Source organism: Aphelocoma coerulescens, chromosome 1 (genome assembly GCF_041296385.1).
Source record: "Aphelocoma coerulescens isolate FSJ_1873_10779 chromosome 1, UR_Acoe_1.0, whole genome shotgun sequence".
Lineage (NCBI taxonomy): Eukaryota > Metazoa > Chordata > Aves > Passeriformes > Corvidae > Aphelocoma > Aphelocoma coerulescens.
Genome location: NC_091013.1, coordinates 38,966,760 through 38,990,043, shown reverse-complemented (window position 1 = coordinate 38,990,043; position 23,284 = coordinate 38,966,760). Strand labels below are relative to the sequence as shown.

The window sequence follows — 23,284 nt, the reverse complement described above, 5'->3', positions numbered from 1 at the left end:
TACTTCACATGTGTCTAGACTCCCTTATGGTCTGAGTTATAACAAGGAGCTCGAGTTAAAAAGAAATTAAAAATACAATCACAGCCACTGTCAGTGCTACATCAGGAGCACTCTTCAGTTATGTTTTGACCTAAAACTGCAGCACTCTTAGAAATAAATTACTGTGCTTCTCTTGCATGGCTGCATGTGCAAAACCAGGTGTGTCACTCTTAAAATCGTGCTAATTAAAACACAGACACAAAATTTGATAACACTAGTAGAATTTCCTAGAGCTAGTGCAGAAAGCTGTAAGTATCTGATATGTGCCATCTATCTTAATGTAGAACTGTCAGCCCTGACAGTGGTATAATGATTCTTTGGAAGGGGGAGTAAAACGAAAAATGAGCTGTTTGTAGCCTCTGTGGCTGGTTACAGACAGTGGGCACTTGTGTGCCTGTCCTCTCAGAAACAGCTTGGATAACAAGGACCCACAACCTGTGACCTCAAAGCCTGGCAATGAACAGCAGGTGGTACAGCACAGAGGCAGCAGTAACCTGTCTGCACATCTCCCTGTGCCTCCTGTCCTGTATTACCTTTGGGGAGCAAGGTGTCAGCAAAACAGCTGCTCTGCAAAAGTGATCACAGATTCTTTACAGGTTAGTTAGGTTAACCCCTGTGCCCACACCTAGGCCCTACATGCTGACTCTGTGTTGCAAGAGTAATGAGTATTGGCACATCCTAATAAGAGGCAGAAATCTCCCAGGTATCCCTGTCTCCTGGGATTGCTCTGACAAGGAGAAAGACCAGGATCAGAAAGCTCAGGAAACAACCAAGGTGGCATTACCTTGACACAGGAGATCTTAAATTATACACTAATACAGCTCTTGGCTAATTAAGATAGAATAAAATAAATAAGAGAAGTGATGTTTCCTTTCAAGAGCAAAAAGCACAGGAAGCTGTTGCTTAGTTGAGAAACTGCATCTTTAGAAATCCACCTTTTGAAGCTACAATTTAAACTTTTATATTGAATTCTGTACCTACAAAGTATGACAAATACCTTTGCACCATCAAGGAGTACTATCTAGCATGATGCCAGCGGTTGGCTGTTACAAAGACACAGAATACTGCTGTTGCTGAGATTACAACTTGGGGGAACATAAACATAGAAAAATTTCATAGAGGTACAGCAGATGTGGATGTGGCCTCCAAAAATCTTTAAATACTGCCTTTACTCTGCTTGCTTCATGCTGTGTAGTTAGTAAGCACACAGCACACAGCAGAATTGCAGCAGCATAAACCCAGCTGCAATCCCATTGAATAAATCTCCACAGGGAAGGGTTGTATCGGAACACAGTCCATCTAGCCCTGTAACACAGGACAGCAGCCAAAAATATATTCATGTAGAAAGAGCTAAAAAAACACCCCAAACCTACAACAACACCACAGAAAACATATGGTACATAGAAAATCAGTATGGCTACTTTCTTTAAAAAAGGGAAAAAAGCCCAAACCTGTAAGTCATATTCAGGTATCTTCCTAGTGTGCTGGTGGCCTATATAAAATGAAATTCTTGTGCCCATTGCATCCCCTCCTTTCTTATAAGAGCAATAACAACAACATTTGCATGTAGTACAAGACAGAGGAAGTAGGGTGGAGGCAGACCTCTTTCAGTGAAGAAGAATAGTGTTTTAACGTGAATACATTTCTTTACAGAAGTCTTAAAAGATATTAGGCACTATCTTTATTTGTGACTTGCACAAACTAGATGATTAGTCCTGGATAAAGAATACAGGGCTATTATAATTTGGGTCTGGACTTTTAATTGTGGAATTTTCATGTTTTCAATTAAATGTTTAAATCAGTTTGCTATACACAAATGGAGAAAGAATTTTGGGAATCTAGCATGCTGAACTAAGCATACAATCACTGTATAATTTGTTTCTTTCATGGTGACTCCAATTACAATGTACTGCTCTGCCAAAAAAAACACCCCAAAACCTTCAAAACAATTAGCCGTTGCTGTAGTTTATGGCTTAATTAAAACCTTACATTTATCACTTAACACATGGAGCATGCAGTCCTTATGAACTGACTTTATAAGCTTATCAAGAAAGCACTACCACCACGACACTGAGTAATTTTGTGACAAGAACCACACTTTAGCCTATACAGAATTTTTACTCCAAATAAAAGCAAAAGTGACATCAGATTTCACTCAACAAAAGACTCAATTACAGTGTAGAAAGAACTACCTGCCCTAGGATACATGATTCAAATTAAGTATATTTCAGAGAGTTTAATTATCTAGACGATAGCCTCTGAATAATTAAGCACTAATTCAGCTTAGTTATCTTCAGTAACATATCTTCTAATCTATGTCTGTATCAGAGAACAACTAGCTCAGTAGTAAATCTACACCCCAAAATACTGGGGTCTAAAACTTTCCCTACAGAGAACTAAATCAAGGTAACCTTATGGCCTACAATTAAGTTGCAGGGAAGTCACCACACTCATTTAAATACTCTTTCAGTTATAAATTCTTGGAGCTGGTCCACGAAAACTACTGAATATTATTCTTGTATTTTGAAGGAAGTAAGGTTAGAGATGAGTGTCTTCATTGACAGTCTCTATTAGTCAGAGGACGCAGACTTGTCTTGCAATGGTAATAGTTATATTCCATGCCAATGTCTACATAATTTCACTTCTTGAACCTTTTATACTTACACACTACTAAAGCAATCTAAAAACATCAAGAAAACTCATAGGATTGGATTACCTCAAATATTTTCTAACCCCCCTGTGGTAACTGAAGAAAATTGGTGCAGTAGATTTATGAGGCTCCAAAACAATTGACTGAACATGAACCTTTGCCATTTATCTTTTATTGCATACATCCACAATTCAAGCATCTCCTTTGCACAACACTATTTCGTTCTGAAACACTTTTGTCAACTTAAAAAAAAGGTTGAACACTCATGCTTTTATTTTTTGTGTTGTGGAGGCTTTGTAAGTCTTGAAGTCATAATGATCTATCTGATTGCTTCCTAATCTCTGTAATATTTCTAAAGAATACTTTACCTTCACAGCAAGCTCAAAGGTTGTGCCCTACTGCACAGCCATGTCATATTAAACTGCCTTCAAGAGATTTTATAGGCATTAAAACTATTTCTAGCTTTTGCCAGAAAATAAGTAAAAGGGGAATGAAGAAGTGGTGCACAATACAAGCTGAAACAGGAGCTTCTTAGGAAGGCACATTTTAGAACGCAATAAAAAGTCACATGAGAGCTTGCAGAGTAAGTTCCTCAAGGAATATATACTTCAGTTATTACTGTTATACAGTATGCTAGTGGAATCTCCTGGAACTTATTTTACTTCTTACTTGTAATAAAATTTCCTTTATTGACAATTAATGGTTTTGTTTTGGTTTTTTCTTTTTCTGAAGAGGTGGAAAAATAAAGGGGTATGCAGCATTTAAATTGCATCCATGACTCAAGTGAAATATTTCTCTACTCTTAACACAGCTTATAAAAATTGTTTTTCTGTGGTTTTCTAACTTTTTTTCCCTATCAGTAGCGTGAAATATTGTACTAGTGGCAGGATTATTATGCCATTTCTGGACTCTCATCTGGTCATCATGCCATTCCCTTTCTGAACATTATTTGCTCCTTACAGTGAAAAGCAACTCAGACTAAAATGCACTGAGCACACCATAGAGCAAAGCTTCTGGAAATCTTGAAAAAAATATAAACTATCCCTAAACACAGAAGGTTAAACTAAAATATAAATTTATTCTTTAACAGCTCGCTGAACTGATCAAGTGTTGTTATTATTGTCTCTCCCTTCTCCCTTCATGAACACACCACCTCTCTCAAGAATATTTTAAAGGTTCTCAGACCTCATAATCAAACTAATGCCAGGAAAACTGAACTGTAAATCACAGCAATAAATGCATTTTTTTCAAAGTGTTAGAAGTTCAACTACTTTTGAGTCCTTTTATGTGGTACCTCATTTTCTGTGATAACCTCATTATCCCAGAAAATAGACAACTGTTTCATCATTCCATTTAATGAAGTAGGAAGTGGAATTTTCGAAAGTATTCACTCTTACCTGGGCTTTGCTCCAGTTGAATTTAGTGGGATTTATATCTAAAATGAACATATTTGTGTTTGGGCCATTGGAGCTGCTGAAGGAGGTTATGAGGTACCTGCAGTGTAGCTACAAACCTGTGCTGCTGATCCATGAGATTTCAACCAGGCACAGCAGCCACACATTACCTTTCCTTTGAGCTCTGCTGGACATCAAATGAAGGCCATTGCATGCATTGTTTTCTGAGAAATAATTTAGACTAGATAGTTTCATTTCATTTTATTCTCTCAATGATAAAAATGAAGGTCTAGACTTCTGTGGGAAAAAGGACAGCACTGAAGACTATTTAAAAACTATTTAGAACATTTGAGGGCAAATATTTGTCTGTGCTCATTTTTAGCTTTGCACACAAGTAAAAATGAACGTCTACTATGACTCTAGTATTGGACAAGAAACTAGCAAAACAATCTTTAGGAAGCACTGAGAAAAGCAAATAAAAATAGAGAGGAAGTGGACAAAATATTATTAGAAGGATTTTCTATGCTCCGTGCTGCTAACTGGATTTAATTTCTATTTTGAATCATTCCTATTTTCCTTCCTATATTCTTCTTTTTGTGTCTGATGATTCAAAACAAAGCTCTAAGCTGTGTTTTGTAAGGATCAGGGTAAGAAATTTGGGGATTGATACTAGTGCTGTAACTACCTCTGCACAGATCTCCAGAGCACTAGGTTTTGTTTATTGACTGAATTAAACAGTTTCCCTTTCATGTAGCAAATGACTCCTTTTAAAAAAGAGTGTATAAATACTACCAATATATTAGGTTGCAATGAAAACATTTTAGGATGATAAAATTTGCAATAGAGAGGGAAGGAGAAGAGGATCAGGGGAGGAGGGGACATGAGCCTTGCAGACCAGGAGGCCAAAAGGAGTACAAGTTCTACTTTTTGGAGCATGAGTTAACTTTTCTCTCTGACAGATCAGTTCACCACTAGCCCACACAGAATCATAGAATCAGAAAATCCTGAGCTGGAAGACACCCACAAGGATCTAACTTGTCTAACTCCTGGCACTTCACAGGATTGTCCCCAAGAGTCACACCATGTGCCTTGAGCGATCAAGTGCTTCTTCATATCCTTGTTTCCATTTGTTCTACAATTTGTAACAATTATTAACTTTCTAGCATGTGTCACATGAAAATGGAAGTGTTAGAGGAAATTAACCCAAACTTTATGGTACCAAAAATGCTTAAATTCTACTAAGTTTTTTTAATGTCTGAAGCACGCCTTCAAACATCGTGAACATGTGACAAAACTTTTTTATAAGGATTTACATTAAGAAAACAGTTTTAACTGAATAATTTCTACATTAAAAAAAGGCTAAGCTGAAAGCACACCTAAGAAAGCAATACCATGGAAAAGATTTTTCAATAGTATGTAAAGAGAAAGGGAGAAACAAAGAAAAAGCTACATTACAGACTGATAAGACTTCTATTTATGCTACACATAGCATTTAAGTTTACATAACAAACCTCTACCCTGCAGTTAAAATTCACAGATTACCTTTCAGATCTCAACAGGACAAAGTATGTTATATATTTATTCACATATTTTCACATCATTTTCCTCCAGTAACATTTTCTTCTATGATTTTTTTATTCATGGGTCGTTCTCATTTCAAAGCAATCTCTGCAACAATTTCTATTTTGTATATAAGGGGTTTCAGATGCACTTGTCTGCTTCCTACCTCCTCCTGGTAATTGTCTTGAAGAGCCACTCAGAGTTGGGTGTTAGAAAAATGCATTCTCATTACCATCTTACATTTCCAAGTTAACTGGAAATTTTTATTGCAGTATTTCTTATTTTTATTTTTTATTAAGGTATTTTGCTAAGGTAGCCAGCATCATACTACTGGCTAGATGGTACAGTATATCCTGAAGGCATTCTCTCTGAAAAGTCTTTTTGTTTTCCCTGACCACTGTTACAACAGTGTTCTCTGAATAGAAATGCAAATGATTATAAGCAATGGAAAATCCTTTTATTTAAGTTTTCCAACTCCATGTACATATGCGTATATATATATATATATAATTCTACTACAGAAGACTGCATTTACCTTTGGCTCTGCCATTCTTATGGTTTAAAAGTTTAGCCACTCTTAATGTACCCTCCATTTCCTTTCAGCAAGGAAGCAGTAGTCTTAAAGGAACAAAAGTAGAAAATTGGATGCTAGATATCGGTTACACTTGTACTTTTCTTGGAAAATCTTTTGTAGCGGGGTTTTGCATAATACTCACTGATTTTAACCCCCCTCATATTGTTTGCAGCGTAAAACTCCATTGCACTAAGCACTGTGGAATACTCACAGCTTTTTACCGTCCAGCACTCATAGTTCAATGCCTTAGAAAGCCTCGGGCAGCCTAGAGAGGTAGAGGTAACCCTAATCCAGCATTTCAGCAGCTCTGAAAGTGGCAAGTGGTAGCTGCAAAGCTGATGCCACCAGTAGAAGCAAAGAGGGAGAAATCTAGCTTTTGGTTCGCCTAATTCCTGCAATTAGAAGCTTTCAAACACAGTCACGCAGACGTTGTTCACTGAAGGGATGCAAGCCAAAGAGGGCTGGCCCCCTCTTGTGCCCTTCTTTTATTGGGAGAAGGGGAAAGGGGCGGACTGGGGCGGACCCGGGGTGACCGGCCAATGAGACACTGCTGAAGAGTCTGAGTTACATTCGGTTTTGCCTGGCTTGGAACAAAGGAGCTTGGAGCACATGGCAGGGACAAGTCCTGGCTTGTTTGACCAGGGAGGGGGAAGGGCAGCTCGAAGCAGGCAGCAACAAAGCACCTCTAATTTCAACTGCAGGAATACTACAAAATGCATTTTCTCTACAATAAAGGGCTGTTAATTAGGGTCTAATATCAACTTTTTTTTTTTTTTTTTTAAATGTTGGGGCTATTTTTGATTTCATTACCTTTTTAGCAATTTGTTAAGCAAGATACAGACCAAAAGAAAAAAAGAAAACACACAAATAAGCCATGTCCTATACTCTTTGCTCCTCTATGCTCCTATGTTTCTTTGGCAAAAGGCATGAATTGGCCTTGAGTTTCTTAATACTACTATGACTACCAGGACATTTTTAGGACATTTTAGTGTCTTCTAGACCACTAGAAGACACTATTTTTCAACATAAATTTTGTAAAACATCTGGAGCTGATCTTTGAAGTAGAAGGAGTGACATACTCAAAATATTTTCATGTATTCTATCCCCTGACATGCAGCATTTGAAAATATAGAAAGTGGAAAAATTACCCAAATGATTATACCGGGATTTGAATAAGTAACGCTGAGAAGCACTCTTGAAGCGCAAAGTAAATGCATTCATATAATACACTATATACATGGTGAACTACACTTAAGAAAAGCATTCACAGAGATATATTAAGCTCTCTAGGGCCAGGAGTTCTGACAAGAGAAGACAGGTGTCTTGCAATGTCACATTTACACCTAACTGGAGATGTTGCTTAATTTTTTCAGTATCTTAGAAAAAATAGCAGTTTAATGCTAACAGAATATTTTTTGTTTTATTAGCTTTATTGCACAGAATAGATATAACACCATTTTAATATAAAGAAATGGAAATAAAAGTGTACTTTCAGTTTCAACCTTAAATCTTTCATTATTACTTTACTTTTAAGATGAAAAAGAAACTACCAAGTACATCTCACCAAAAAGAAAGGACCCTGTTCAATTTTATTGACATAACACCTTTCAAATATAAAAACTTTGCAAGTTATATCATTGAATTAAGTATAGAGGTCTGAATAAAAGTATAGCTATTTTTCTAAGCATTATTTACATTTCAAATCACCTTTGATGCTCTCAAGGAGAGGTGCCAAGTTTAAAGAAGCTTTAACAGCATATGGCCTGGAATGCTTTTCATCTCACTGCATTTCACTTAATTGCTACCCATGAAATATGGATTTTAGATTTTTAAATGATGTGATTTTGAAATCATTATGTATTATTCAATGTGTATGTTAAAACTGACATCTGAAATGATTAGTTATGTTTGATGTGTTCAATATTGCCTTTTTTTACTATTCTCCACTGCAGAAGTTGCACCTAGCAGAGTAGAAGAGATTCTTATTTAGGAAAACTTTTCCAAGATTCAGTAGAAAATACTAAAAGCTGTACCTGTTTCCTGATACTGCTGCTTTGTCTTCATCTACAGCACAGCTAGGAGATATCCATGGTCAAGACCAAATAAGCCAGATCAGGTTGTGAAAGTTAAGTTTTGTCTGCATAGCGATAAGGTGGCTCAATATAAAATTCTTAGTCCCTGTGTTCAAGTAATCCAGTTAGCCAACAAAACAGCCTTGAGGGAAGAAACAGTTACCAGAACTAGAAAATAAAAAAGAGAAGACAAAAAGCTCATTTTTAGACAGCTACTTTGAACATGAGATTTTAGGCCCCAGCAAACAAACTGTATGAAGAAGACTTTTTTTCAGTGTTCTGCCACTGTTCACCATTTTGTTAAAATGATAAAAAGATAGGACTTTTACAGAATCTACTGAAGACACATTTCTGGAGATAGCATGTGGATGAACGGCAATTTTGCCATGGTTTAGTGGCAGAAATCAGGGTATTCCACACTGCAGACTACATGAGGCTTGCTGCAGAAAGAATTTCACAGTTTTGTTACATTCATTCTACCATAAAGTTAGCTCAAATCATTTGAATCTATGTCAATAATTTCTGTAGACATTTCCCAGGTGACAGAAGGCTTTGTGACTACATTCAAATCACATGCTATGGTGCTCTAATGAATTTATTAAGACTTTCAAATTCAAGAAAGCAATGGGAAACTCAGACACCTGCTTCCTAATCCTGTCAGAGCCTGGACTGAAACAGTCTAGAGAAAGATCTAGGGGCTCTGTGCAGACTAGCTTCTACTGTTACATATTCACATATCTCAAATCTCTGCTTCATGACTGACACTTAATACATACTTCCGTGACACTTAATATATATTTTAATTGACCATGGTCAATTAAACTCTTCTCTATTAAACAGCTTCTGAAATCTTAGTATTTTTTAAAAGGAAGACAAGAAAGCTTACTGGCATTCTTTAAGAGCATACATGGGAGTAAAAAAGCTACATTTATTTCTGCATGTCAAAGTTTTTGGGGTCACAAAGTGGAATTTGTCAACAAAATAAATTTCTGTCACTATGATATTATGGGCATTTGTTGGCACCACTAAGGCTCTGGTTTCACTCCTGGAAGCAACAGTGCTTCCCCCTTACTGAGGCTACCCAAAAGCATGGAAACTACTGAAGTGTGTGAGAAATCCTTGGCATATTTCTTTATTAGCGTAATATAAGATTATAATTTTAATAACCTGTCCTACAAAAGCCTGCCTTCCTACCAATATTTCAACACTGATGTTTAGAATGGAATGTGTCAAAGAAAATGTTAATGAAAATATTTGCTTATATTTTATGGTTACCTGTTTTACCTAGTCATACTCTAGAATAAATAAATGAACCTATTTAGTTGATGGTCTTTTTACAGTTGAAAGTAGATATTTACTTCAGAATAAAAGAACAGTGTGCCACCTTAATAAGGACTTACCCAGCAGAGCTGGCTTTCCAGGTCACTCCAATCACAGAGCGATATCAAGTTGACATTAAGAGAAAGATACTAAGATACTACCAACAATCTTAAGCATAGCGAGAGAACCCCCTGCTGTCTACCAGTGACGGGAACTGAGCTGGAAACCTTTAGAAAAAGCAGCAGGCCATGAAATGCCAAATAAAATTCCTTCTTACATCCAGAGACAAAGGAAAAAGAGTATAGCACTACTTTAACAAATAGGACTTGACAAAAAAAGAGAAAATAGATGCAGGCATTTTCCAACATTTCTTGTTTTGACAAATGGAAGAAAGTGAAGAAAAGGAGGTTGTTTCAGCTTCTTGTTAAAAAAAAAAAATATGAACAAATCTATTTACAGAACTTCTGAAGTCCATCTCTTTCATAAAAATATGACTTAGTCTAATTATATATTACCCAAAGATGGTAATAACTAAGAAGGCAAAACAATTGTCTAATTTTCACTGATTTCTTATAAAGTTACTGTTAACACACCCTTGAATTCAGTGCTTCCTGATTTGATAAGTGATACTTTCTATTTATTGATAGAAGCACTAATACTCTGAATCTGCAAAATACACAGGTTCAGTTCTTGTAAAACTGGATAATAATTTAAAATATTTAGGCATGTTAATACAGGTTAGGTTCACTCTCAAAACAGTTTCATAGGGTGTGAGTTTGCTTTATTGTTGGGTTGGTTTGGGCTTATTTTTGGCTTGGTTTTGGTTTTTTTGTTTGGGTTTTTTATAACTTTAATGCCTGTCATTAAATTACATTACACTACTTTTAGTCATGCATTGGAATATATACACTAACACACCCCTTTACACATATAAAAAATATGAGCATTTTAAAATGCATTCGTATTTATGCATTTCTTTTCTTTTGATTATCTAGAACTTTTACTGAAAATTATGGGAACATTTCAGAATTCTTGAAAATTTGGTTGAGTAATTGTTTCTGGTTTTCTGCATTTCTGGATTATTTACTTCATTAAAAAGAAAATAATTACCTAGATAAATTCAGAGTATTTTCTTCAAAATATTTTTAATTTTTATTTACTATCTTTAATGCCTACAGTGTTACAATTTATTCATCATTCCTTTATTTGGCAATATCTATGTTAACAGCTACACTCGTGGAGGTATTTTCTGACTTTTAAGTTAAACAACTAATCAACATTTTCTTTACATTTCCATGAGTTTTTTATTGCTCAAATCTATTAATGAAGCTTCTACCACTGTAGGCTGACACACAAAAATATGACTCTGGAAGTCATGAGGATAACAAGGTTATAGTGTAATTTTTAAGACTAGGACTGCAGAACTCCATGTTACATTTCTGAGTTTGATGTTATCTACAAAGAAATAAAACTGAGCATGCCTCTTCACAATAAAAGCTGTCATCTGCCAGAATAAAAGGTCATTTAGTGTGAATTTTGCATCTTGAATGTCTCTAACATGGCCCATGTCCCTACACTTACTATTAAGGTAACTCCAACAATTTCAAGTGAGGCTATTTTTATCATGGCTTGTTTCTGACAATATTCACTAGTGAGATTGTTTTCATATAGTGAGACTGTTTTCACATGATTGGCAGAGTTTGAAGTGAACCTAATATAATCTACCTGTGGATCATCTACCTAATCCTTTCCTCTGCCTTCTTCTTTCTCAGTGCCATACCTGCACATCCAAAACTGTGAGTTGGAAATAGTTTAGACACTACCTCACTATTCCTCATATTCCATCTATAGAGCAGTCACCTCCATATGATAATCCTTGGAAATCAAAAATCAATTGACCTATTTTCTACTCTAATTGTGTCAGTTGAAGAAAAGTGACTTTCACAGTTCTGAGTACCGGGCAGGATGCTGACATTTGTCAAAGATGCGGTGAAATTTCTGGAAGTATTAAGGGAAATACCAATTTTATCTTTTATTCTGTTTTCAAATGCTATTGTTCAGCTACCTTCAATGGTCAGATGTATGCTAAATGGGTGATAGGATAGCCTCAGCTGATGCTTCCTGAAGTTGTCACTTCCAATGCCTGAAAGGCCGATTCCTTCATCTCCTTTGCTGCTGGTGCCAATAGATACTTGAAAATAAAGAGACAAGGGCACACTCCTGATCTTCAAATGTCAAGAAGAAAATAGTCAACTCAGTCCTCCTCATGAACAATTATGTGTTGAAAAAGAATATTAAATGCTGTGTCTTCCTATGTTACCGTAAGCCTTAAAAGAAGTTCTCCAGGAAAAAAAAGGGGTGGGGGGAAGGCAAGAGGAAAGCACAAGGTTGAAAGAAGGTTGAAATTAAAAATGCATTTTTACTAATAGTATTTGGGTACTGAATTGAATGAAGGAATTCTCCCTGATATATTATTTTCAAGAAGCTGAATGAGAATGATGCTTACACTTACCCAAATCCTTCCAGTACCTACTGAAGTATAGACCAATAGCTTCAAATCCCACTGGAACAAATGGAAAAATTGCTACCAAATCTAAAAGTCATTCTATGCTATTGTAAAAACAGAAGTAACTCTACAAAGATTGTGCTTCCAGATAATTCTATATTAATTATACTTCACTGTTTTGCCTGACCAGACTATTCTCTCTTTATCACAGTAACATGTATTTTGTTCTTCCCTTGGCAGAGAACATCCAAACCCATCCTAGGGTAAAGAACAAAATGCCAACAAGAATTTTGGAACGTAGTTAATCCCAGGCAGGTCTACTTTTTAATTAAAATTTTATAAAAATTAAACCCTTTTTTTTTTTTTTTAATAAAGTCATACTCATCCAGAAATACAAAACACTGGGGGATAGAAATAGTAACAATACTTGGCAAATAGATTTAAAAAATCTTATACTTCCACCTATTCCTAACATCATCTAAGCTACTTTTAAGAGTAGATTTTTTCATAATATTATTCTCTTTCCTGATGATCTGGGCTGTGCTAAGTTTTGGCCTGTAGCCTGAACAGCAATGTGACAGGGTATAACTGCTTAGGGGACATCAGTCACAACACAGAAGTCACATGCTGGCCAAGAGGGACATGAAAAAGAGAATATATGATGCTTTTGAAATGTCAGCTATATCTTTTTTTGTGCCTGTGGTATAAAACCCTTTCTCTATCTTTTTAAAATTCACCAGCTGTTAGGCAATTCTGCAATAAGTAAACAATTCCATGGTGAATTAGGCAATCGCATCTCTTTTGTGGAAAACTTTGGGTCTTTAGCTCTGTACATCTGTGGAGTCACAAAGTACTAGTATTTCATTTTCATGTTGAAATACTGTATTTTCAGCTTTGCAGACAATCATACTAAAGATTAAGTAATATCATGTAAATGTCTGGTAACACTAAAAAATCTTATCAGTCTGTTAATAAGCCAAAGCCTTCCATAATGTGATGTGCTGTTGGAAAAAGAAACCAAGGGTGCACAGAAGGAATAAGTCTTCAGGTTTTTGTTCCACTTACTCAAAGTACAAGGTTTTCCTACAAATCCTGTATATTAAGTCCAGGTGTTTATGGTTTTCCAGGTAGTGCCATCATGTCACTTTTATTACAAAATGTTTAGTGATAAATATATCAGAACAGAAAGTAGAGAAGAGTCACATCTGAATTCAAACACAATGGGGTGACTTGTCTACTCACCCCTACTCCAGCGCTTTTGCTGCAGTAAAATTCAGGTTTGACTGCTGATTTTCTACAGATTTATGATTCCCTGTGAGAAGATTTTCTACAGATTTATGATTCCCAAGGCTGTATTTGTAGTCTGCTAAAAAACAAGAATCCTTGTCAAATCAAGAGGAATCAGTCAAGACAGCTTCTAATCTGACAGTGAATAGAATATGCTGAATAAACACTGCACAACAAACTCACCAGTTTAACCCTTCCAAGAGGGATTTTTGAAAATGCTCTGTTACGCCAACCTTGATACCTATGAAATCAGCAATTGTAATTGGCATCATAACTAGGCCAACAATTGGTACTCCAAAAAAAAAAAAGAGCCCCTCAACATTCAGGCAGTATTTTATACATTTAAAATTGGAAATTTTAATTACACTAAGCTGTGGGCATAAAAGGCCCCACTGCTGCTGGGTGTTATTCTGATGCTGTGCCACAACTAGTGCCTGGTCAGGTAACAAGACAAATGAACCTCATACATTCCTTCAGGATGTCTGTTTCCACCTAAAACTGCCTCTGACTGAATGGTGTCCCAACTGAGGGAAAGAGGAGAAGGCAGGAAAGAGTCACACTCTACAAACAAAAATGTCAAAAGAAGGTTGTAAGAATCATAGAATATCCTGAGTTGAAAGTGACTCACAAGAATCACTGAAATTCAGCTCATGGCCCTTTATGGGAATGAAGATCTATGATACTTGTCTAAATGAGCATAATGAGCATATACGATCATGCACTATGCACGGGAATACACCAAGGAACACCATTAGGGAAAGCTGCCAGCAGAGAAAGTGGAGGATTGAGGAATTTGACAAACCAAGAGGGAAATCAAGACTTGATGTTAGCTAACTATGTACAAGTTGCTGGACGCTTGTTTTTCTAGTCAGTTTTGTTTAGACATGTGAAAATCAGTGTCAACACACTTATTTATGTTGTAAATGAACTCTAGTTGACAAATAGTTAGCTACAAATTTAGCTAAAGGGAAACAAAATGTGGTCTTGAGTATATTCAGGGATAATCCCAGCCTTTTCTGTGGACATATTTGCCCACAGACTGTCTTAGGTCTGCAAAGCCGCACAGCAGATCCTGTCTCTGGTCACAGAAAATCCCATAGGGAAAGGCTGTGGAAGCAGCTCCTGTCCCCTGTGGCATACAGACATAAGAGAGGGGACTATGAACACCCTCGGGCAGATTAACAAACTCTGCCAACATGTGAGAGGTCAAGGTAAGGGGTCATTAGTCAGGACATTCAGAATCAGCATTTCTGTGGGCCTACCCAGATGGTCAAGATTTCATACACGATCCAGCCCATGGCTAAAGCTGCCTTAGAAACAGAAATAGCCCAAATTTTTCCATAGGCATATGGGAAGATTACAAGGGATATAAATTTATCACTGACCATCAGTCACTAAGTTTAGCTGCACACTTGCCTCTTCAAATGAAAAAATGAATATGCTACAAGAAAATTCGTGTGTATGATAGCAAGGTAAAACAAGACCCCCCCAAAATCAAGAATAATAGGAAACCTGTTACAAAAATGTAATGGATATTGTGTATAAGTCAGTCATTTACGTATATAACACTAATACCAAATGCCCCTACAGCTTTTGTCAGCATCTGTTATTTACACAACTGTATCTTTTCTACAAAGCCCTGTTGTGTAGAGTTGCACACTACAACAACATTTTAAATATGCCATCCTTCTTCTGCAGTCTAATCATAAGGACCACACATGATACAGAATTTTGTTGTAAAGATATGATGATATTTTAATACGCACATACTTGAGCCCACACCATTTTATTATAGGATATGAGCGGCACCTTAGAAAGTTCCCTGAAATTATAGGATCCTTGCATAATAGTCTTTAATTACCTAGGTAAATACCATTCACATATTTTGTTTTAATATTATCAGATATAAACTGAATATTCTGATATAGATATTTAAAATTTTAGGCAATTTTTTTAAAAAAATCACAGAATATGCATTTGACTATTTCATTTCTGCAAGGTAATGTGGATATTTTGTCACATAATGAAAGCAAATTTTTTCCTGACTGAAGCCATTCTTCAGACAAACAGAAATATTTTTTTGAAAATAGACTATATATCTAAAAGCTCTCAGTTCAGTTATGTTCATCTATCTTTGTATCTAGACACATATCTTTTGGAAATATTCCTGAATAACAGAAGATGCATTAACTATGCAGTTACAGAAGTGATAGACAGCACCACATGTGTCTAACTGCGCTACTCCACAGAAATTTGGGGTTTTTTCTTACCTACAGATCTTGATGATGCAATAGGAAGTCTTCTCTACACCGAAAGAATAATATTTACTATGAAATAGATTTAAACTTACCATTAAATCCTCCAAAAATTGGCTTTAATATTTTTAATATTCATTAACCATTAATGGAAAGAAGTAGTAGGAGTTTGTTTTGGAAACATGTTTTTGATAATTGTCTAAAATTTGAGAGATTCTAAGTCTTTGGTAGTCTTTTCGTACTTGGATGAAATGAATGAGTAAGATTAAACAGTAATGAATGGAAAATTAGAAATTTCAAACATGATCCTTTTTGCTTGGGAAGTGACAATTAGAAGGGAAATAAGAGAACAGAAGCCAAGAGTGGTATACAACACGCAGTGAGATGGATTCAACATTTAGGATTACAGACAACCCCAAACGTCTAAGAGCAACAAAGCAGAGAATGAAGAAACATCCAGAATAGTGTAGTTGTGTTTATGCAACAAAACAAACATTGGCCAAAAATACAGGATATTACCATGAGAGACAGAATTGCCAGAAGCAGAAATTTGACAGACTTGATTAAGCTGCTGGTCCATCAAGCCTGTGCTCAGCCTGTAGCTGTGACCATTGCACAATAGCTCAGAGACAAACCTCTTCCAGTGCAACTGCACTAAATGATGCTGTACATTGCGGAAAGCATTCCTCTCGGTCCCTGTGGCAGTCATCCTACTTCCTGAAGCATGACATTAGATCACCTCATTTTAGCATACCTACCTACACTTACTATTCCTTGTCATACAATCACTGAAAAATATCCAACTGCAGCTGCTGACTCTGTGATCGTCCGTGCTTTGCCAAGTTTGGAAGAGCAACGTTTAATCTTGAGGCATTTATGTACATTTCAGGGAGAGAGAACACATATAGTAAGAGATTTTTGCATGTGGATATGAGAAACATACATGAGAAAGGAAAATGAATAATTTAAGCAAGTATGAAACTGTAGATCCTGGATACTGTAGACATTAATGAACCAAACAGGACATACATATTTGGTTTAACTGGCAAGAAACGGAGATGCAAATTTTGAGTCAAATTATTTTATTATCCCCAGTACAGCATTTAAATTCCAGGAGGAAACAACTGCCATAGAGTAAGGAGTCACACTAAAACACTGTCTCTTTGTATTACTAATTATCTTTTTATATATTCAAAGTGGAATATTTCATTAAGCAGCATGGTTTATGAGCTGTAGTTCAAATAGTAGCCATTTCTGTGTGTGAAAAACTCAGAAAGGTAGCAATAAATGTAAGCACGAGACTCGAACAATAGTGATATCATCCTAAACATTTCTACAATGATGATATCATTCTAGAGTTTTTTACAATACTGCTCTGCTCCACTGTGCTATTTATCCACTTTCTTATATCCCTTCTTATCACAGTCTCCTCATGTCAGCCTCATTCCATTCATCTCTTCCCTTCTCACTTCTCTCCTGCCTTATCAAACTCTTATGTGTCTCTGCATGCCTCCTTTTTTTACCTTATCTTGTGTGTGAAAGCATTGGCTTCCGCACATTCAATCAAAAATGTGCTGAAAACCTAACCCACTGAAAAAAGTCATGGACTTAGTGTGTATTTTGCACCCCTTTTCTACTACATGCTGTGGCAGGGACATCTGACACTCTTTTGTACAATATAGCGGGGCTATGTTATCAGTTGTTCCTTAAGTGCTACCATAGAATAAATTCATTGGCAATTTTCTGTATTTATTTTTGGCAGGCAACCTGAGAGACAAATTACCTACCTCCAAACACAGATATAAATAAGCATAAACCATGCAGATGTTTTCCTCCTCCCTGTCAGTGTATTTCAACTGCTGGAACATGCTGAACTTGTTTACCTTTTGAGAGATGCAGCCCAATTTACAGAGGAATGCAGCCCAATTTACAGTCCTGAAACATGCCATATAATCCCCTCTCAAAAAAAATTTTTCAATATGAAGCAAATATAGGTCACTTTCTAACCAATCCCAAATTGAATAAAAGATAACACGAAATGCAAAAATGCTATCCATATGTAAGGAAGCACTTTAATAGTAAGTCCTTAAAATAAGGGAGTTTGCATAAGGTCTGTGCATTTACAGTCTTAAAAATATCACATAATTAGTTTTCAAAAGTCTTTACCAGGAGCCATGATTTTCAAATAACTAAATATACCCATTTTCCTCTCTCCAAAGTGAGCCAGAATACTTCCAAGATACAGATAATGACAAGTGAAATAAGGTCCTATCCCTGTCTTATTAAAGTCTAAGCTGGAAGATAAATGTGTGGGAGCAGGTTGAGACCCTAAAGCATAAGTCTGACATAAGAAAGCAAATAATGTTTTCTATTGATCACAATATTATGAGACACTCCACCCTGATGTCCTTACATTTACAGAACCACAGATGCCTCAAGAGCAGCGAGACTCACCCTTTTCTGATATTTAGTATACTTTTGACCACTAGAAATAAAAGTCTACATCTTTTAAATCACAGAGCAAGCTATATTTGTTACTTTTCTCTAAACAGATATATTCCTGACTATTTCTACAATACTTTGCAAGGTGGAGAATGATCTTTGCCAAAACATAAGTCAACTACTGTTACAACAATTTTGTCTTGATGTCAACATTAACCCCTTTTTGATCATTCTTATAAGAAATTTAGTATTTTAAAACATTGCATTTCCTCTTTGGTTTTGTCTAGTTTAAACTCCCTTCTGCTCTGTTTATTGTAAAGATTTATGCACCTTTGAACACTCAAAGTACTGCACATGCTAAGCTTTGCTACTCTAAAGCATAAAGCAAGGCTCTCTCTACACAAAATTTAGTTTTCATTTGACTTTGATTTAAATATTAGAAATAGAGACTACTTCAGTTCTCACTCTTTTTCAGGCTTCACTGAAGGTGCTCCTATGTTCTTCCTTGAGGCTTAATTTTGTTCTCCTCAGAGAGGTCAATTATGTGGGCTTAGAGAAGTGGCAGAAATAACGGCATTGGGAAGCTGCTGAAATGTCAGGAGAAATCCTCAAAGGCTTTTTTTTTCAGGTGAGAGTTGCCGAAGTGATAGAACAAATACACTTCTCAGCAACAGATATTGATGTTCTCTCTTTCATGAAGGCTGTGGCACAGACTGATAGCTTACTGCAACAGAAATGCTACCCCAACCAACACCCTTCCAACACCCTCAACACTGTGTACCATGGCAGATCAGAAAAACAAACCCCCACTTCACAAGATTATTCTGTTAAGCGAGTAGTGTGACATTCCCAATTCTGAAATACTTCACAAAAAGTTGGTAAAACCTCTGAGAAATGCAACCATGTCTCTCCAGTACTTTCTACCTCCTTCCAGTGAGGTTCCTACAACCCATACCCAGAAGACCTCTGGAGCCACAGTGCACAATGGTAGAAGAGGGGACCAGGGAGGTCAGACCTGGCCCTGCAGGTTCAGTCATCTTTTAAAGCATCAGTCTTACTAAGAAACCACGCAGTGAGTTCCTGTGACTTTGATACCTGCTGCTGACAATACCACAGGTGTACTCTTTCCTCTCTGGTTTAGTCCACATCTCTGGTCTCAGAAAATTGGCAGAAGAAATGGTGAAAGAGGAAACACAAAGAAGAAAACACAAGCAGGTTAAGGTGTTCTAGACAGGATTTTTCCTTGTCTAGATTTTGGATTTTCCCTTTTCTCTTATTCTGATAGCCACAAATACAGGTAGTACCCTGCCAAACTGCTCCTATGATGAAAAAGGGAACCAGTAGCCCTTCCAAGCACTCCCAGATATATCAAATAATTCTGGAGAAAAGTCCATTGATATAACCCCAGAAGACTCTCACATCCTCATCACAGGAAAATAGGAATTATAAAATTGACTAACATATTATAGGTTTTAACTCTGAATTCATCCTGTTAAAATAGCAGGAAATCCTAGAAGGAAAACAAAAGCTGCAGCCCCCTGGAAGTTGAACTAATGAACCACTTGCAAAGGGAGTTGATCAAAATTAACATCAAAAGCTTCTGCCAAAGTAAAAGCTTCTGCCAAGTACTTCTGCCATCTTCCTGCTGCAGGCAATACCTGTTCCCCATGGAGAACCCCTGCAGTTGTGCTCCCTTTTTCAGTGTCTAGAGCGAGTTTCATTCCTTTTGATTTTGACAAGACAAAACCTGGAAATGAAACCTCATCTTGCTCACCCTTTCCAAAGGAAGAAAGGAATAAGGCATAATTTTTGACTTTAAGATATGAAGTCCATAACTATTATGTCAAAAATCTCGGTGAGATGGCTTTTGTGGAAAAATCCAGATTCTCAAACTAGCTTTCACAGTTATTAAGTCAGTCATAAATATTGAATTATTCACAGTTCATTAAACCATCTAAAATAAATTTCAACTAATTTTTACAATTCTCATTGCTCATAGCATACATGCAGAACTGGGAAGCTGCTAGTAGATAAATATATCCTATTTATGACTAGATATATATTGATATACAGATATAAGTATATGTAAATATACACACACAGAAAAATAAAGTTGGATGCAGAAATACAAAGCTTCAAGCCAGGTGAGCTTAATGGATAGTCTTTCAGTGAACTAACCCTTAAGAGAACAAGGAAAAACACAATATGAAAAGGCTATTGTTCTCATATTTCATATGATAGAAAATAATTAATTATGACATTACAATAATTACTTTAAATGCATAGAAAAAATCAGGTTATGATTTTGGAAAAAAATTTGGAAAATTTGTCTCAGGAATTTTGCAAAACCCTATCAAACTCCAAAGATTTTGCTTCTCCTTTATTTGACAAGACTTTGATAGTGTATGTTAGAGACCTTGGCTCAATCAATTCCCAAATGACAGAATACAAATCTCAGTTGCTGCAGCAGGCAAAATAGGTATGAAAGCTCTTGAGACTGATCTTCCCACACAATTTGCTGCCCTCCTGTTTCTCTTCTAAGAAATACTGACATAACACTTTTCTATGAAGTTTCTGCACATTTTTCTCGTTCTAATTCTGAGAAATAGTTGAAAAAAATTTTAAATATGTCAGAATAAAGGGGAGGAGAAAGAGAAAGACTCTCAAACTGATGCAACCAACCATTAAAAAAAGGATTTTAAAAAAGGCAAGAAACAATGTAAATTCACATTTGATAATCTGTATGTGAAACTGGTCTGTCACTGTACCTTCTTTTTCTTCTTCAAGAACACACAGCAACTTCACACATAATACCTTTCCTGTCAGTGCTGTTGCTTAATTAGTCAACATGATGTGAACCTTATTATAAAAATAATTGAGTTGGGGCCTTCAGTCTCTGAAGAGAGGCATCAACATGTGGGCTATTCTCACAAGATACGAGTTCCATATACTGTGAATATGAATGTGAGAGGAAGAACGGACACCAAGCCGTGCTGCGGAGGACTATACAGAACTTCCGTTTCAACTTATACGAAAAGTGCTACTTAGTCTACAGAGCATGCTTCCATTTTTTAAATCCTTATAAGAAATTGGTAATAAATATAAATATGTGCACATTTTAACTATCATTCCCATTATGCAGCAGTCTTTATCAATGATGGCAGTTGGCATACGAAACTTAGAAATCTTTCTTCTCCCATCCTCTCCCAAATAGCCAAGGGAAAAACATGTGACATGCAAGACAGAACTGCATTTATGTGCAACAGATACGCAGATGTGAAAAACAAAAAGACAAAAAATCCACCAAGACAGTAACAGAAAGTGATTGGTTAAAAATATTTTTCTACAAATGATGATATATAATTCTTCATCTTGATCCTCAGGAGAAAACAGACTTCTCTCTGATGCTTTGTCATTTTATATTCAAATGCATTAGTCTTTAAGGTGAAAGCAGGCAATTGCTGAGACTAAAATGTATTATCAGTGTTGTCAATACATTAATATGAAACAATCAAACCTGTATAGGTACTTTAATATGAACAATCAAACCAGCACTGATGTTTTGAAACCACTACTTTTAAATTTTTTGATCAAATATTATTATTTTTCTATTTGGCAAGAGTTTAAGTTGAAAATAATTTTGTCGACACAACAAAACTATATCTTCCATTGTGTTTTCTAATATGTCAAATTTGTCATTTAATGGGCCACTCCTCTTTCATTTTCTGCACAAGGAAGAGTAAGCAGTACATTATAAAAACATGCATTTCCTTGCCTCGCTCAACTTCATTTAACTTGAACCATTTCCAGAATAATACATAAATACAGTGCCTATCACAATTTGTTCATGTGTGATCCCCCTTCAGAATTAACCATCAGGAAACTGCACATTTTCTGAAATTTGTATTTCCTTCTGGAAGACTAAGAACTAAAGGAACAGTGCTGGGCAAGAATGTATTCTTCAGGGTGCCAACACATTAAAAAATGCTGCTCGTGCCATGATCCAGAAATGAACTCCTCACACAATGAGATGGAACTGGAAAGCCAGTAATTAATTTTCTCTAATACCTCAAGGTTTTTCCTTCTAGTTTTCTTCCTTTGATAGCAAATACTGCATGTTTTCCTGTGATAGAATTTTTATTTTTAATAAATGCAAAAAAAATTGTAGATCATACTGCTGGAATTTCAGCAGTTTCCAGCAGGCATTTTCTGAGAAGGAATTTTCTCTTTGTCTTGACATTGACATTCAAGATTAGTTCCATTTTTTCTTCCTAATTTGCTTTTCCAAGACAATTGTATGTTTGAAACAAACAGAATACTTTCCCTCAGGGCATCAGAAACTTAATCTTTCTAATTTCCTTTCAACAGACATTGAAAACAAAGAAGTGTGTTGTAACTCAGTTGGGAATTAAGAACCATGTGACATAAAAAAATGGGAAAAGCACTATGTAAATAAATTTAACACAGATATCAATAAAAATATAGTAATGAAAAATCCTTTAAGCCACCTTGTTAATACCTGACAGAACTGCCTGTTCACATTAAAGCAGCTTTGCCTTTTAAAGGAAGTTAGGACACTAAATTTACACAAAACTGAGGAATTTTATATTCATAACAACACACTGAGTAATTAGCATTAAATCATTGAAATATCATAAACAATCTGAGATCTTTCCAGTCACTTTATCCAGCAGTCTTCTTTGTACTCAAAAGATTTTTTTTAAACTTTGATCATTCCACAAAGATAATAGTCCCTTACAGAGCTCTTTATTTTCCTTATATTTGATATAAAAAAATCAATAATGCTAAGCATACAGTTACAAGATTATGGTGATAAACCATAAGACTGTTAATGACCTTCTGGATGGAAGCTGCACTCATAAATCTCATCAATAGAAGTAATGGTTAGAGCAGTTTTTGGATTCCGATCAACAAGCCACTAAGAAAATAACTGCAGGTCTCCATTTAAAAATTTTGGAGAATTGAATTGAAAATTATAATCTTTGTGGCATATGGAACTCTACCAGTATAGCCTACCAGGAAAAGAGCTCTATGGTATGTTTTTTTAGGATTGTTAACATGCAGACTTTCATACATCGTACACAGTAATCGTACACATTCATCGTACACAGTAATTTCTAGTGTATTCCATCTAGAGATAAGGCTGCACACAACCCTGGGGTGT

The 23,284-nt window shown here is 36.0% G+C and overlaps 1 protein-coding gene across 8 annotated transcripts in view; it reads right to left on the bottom strand.

The window, feature by feature from the left end:
* The window catches only part of FGF14 (fibroblast growth factor 14), a 387,765-nt gene that overhangs the window by 67,156 nt on the left and 297,325 nt on the right, over window positions 1-23,284 (bottom strand). The window lies entirely within an intron of this gene.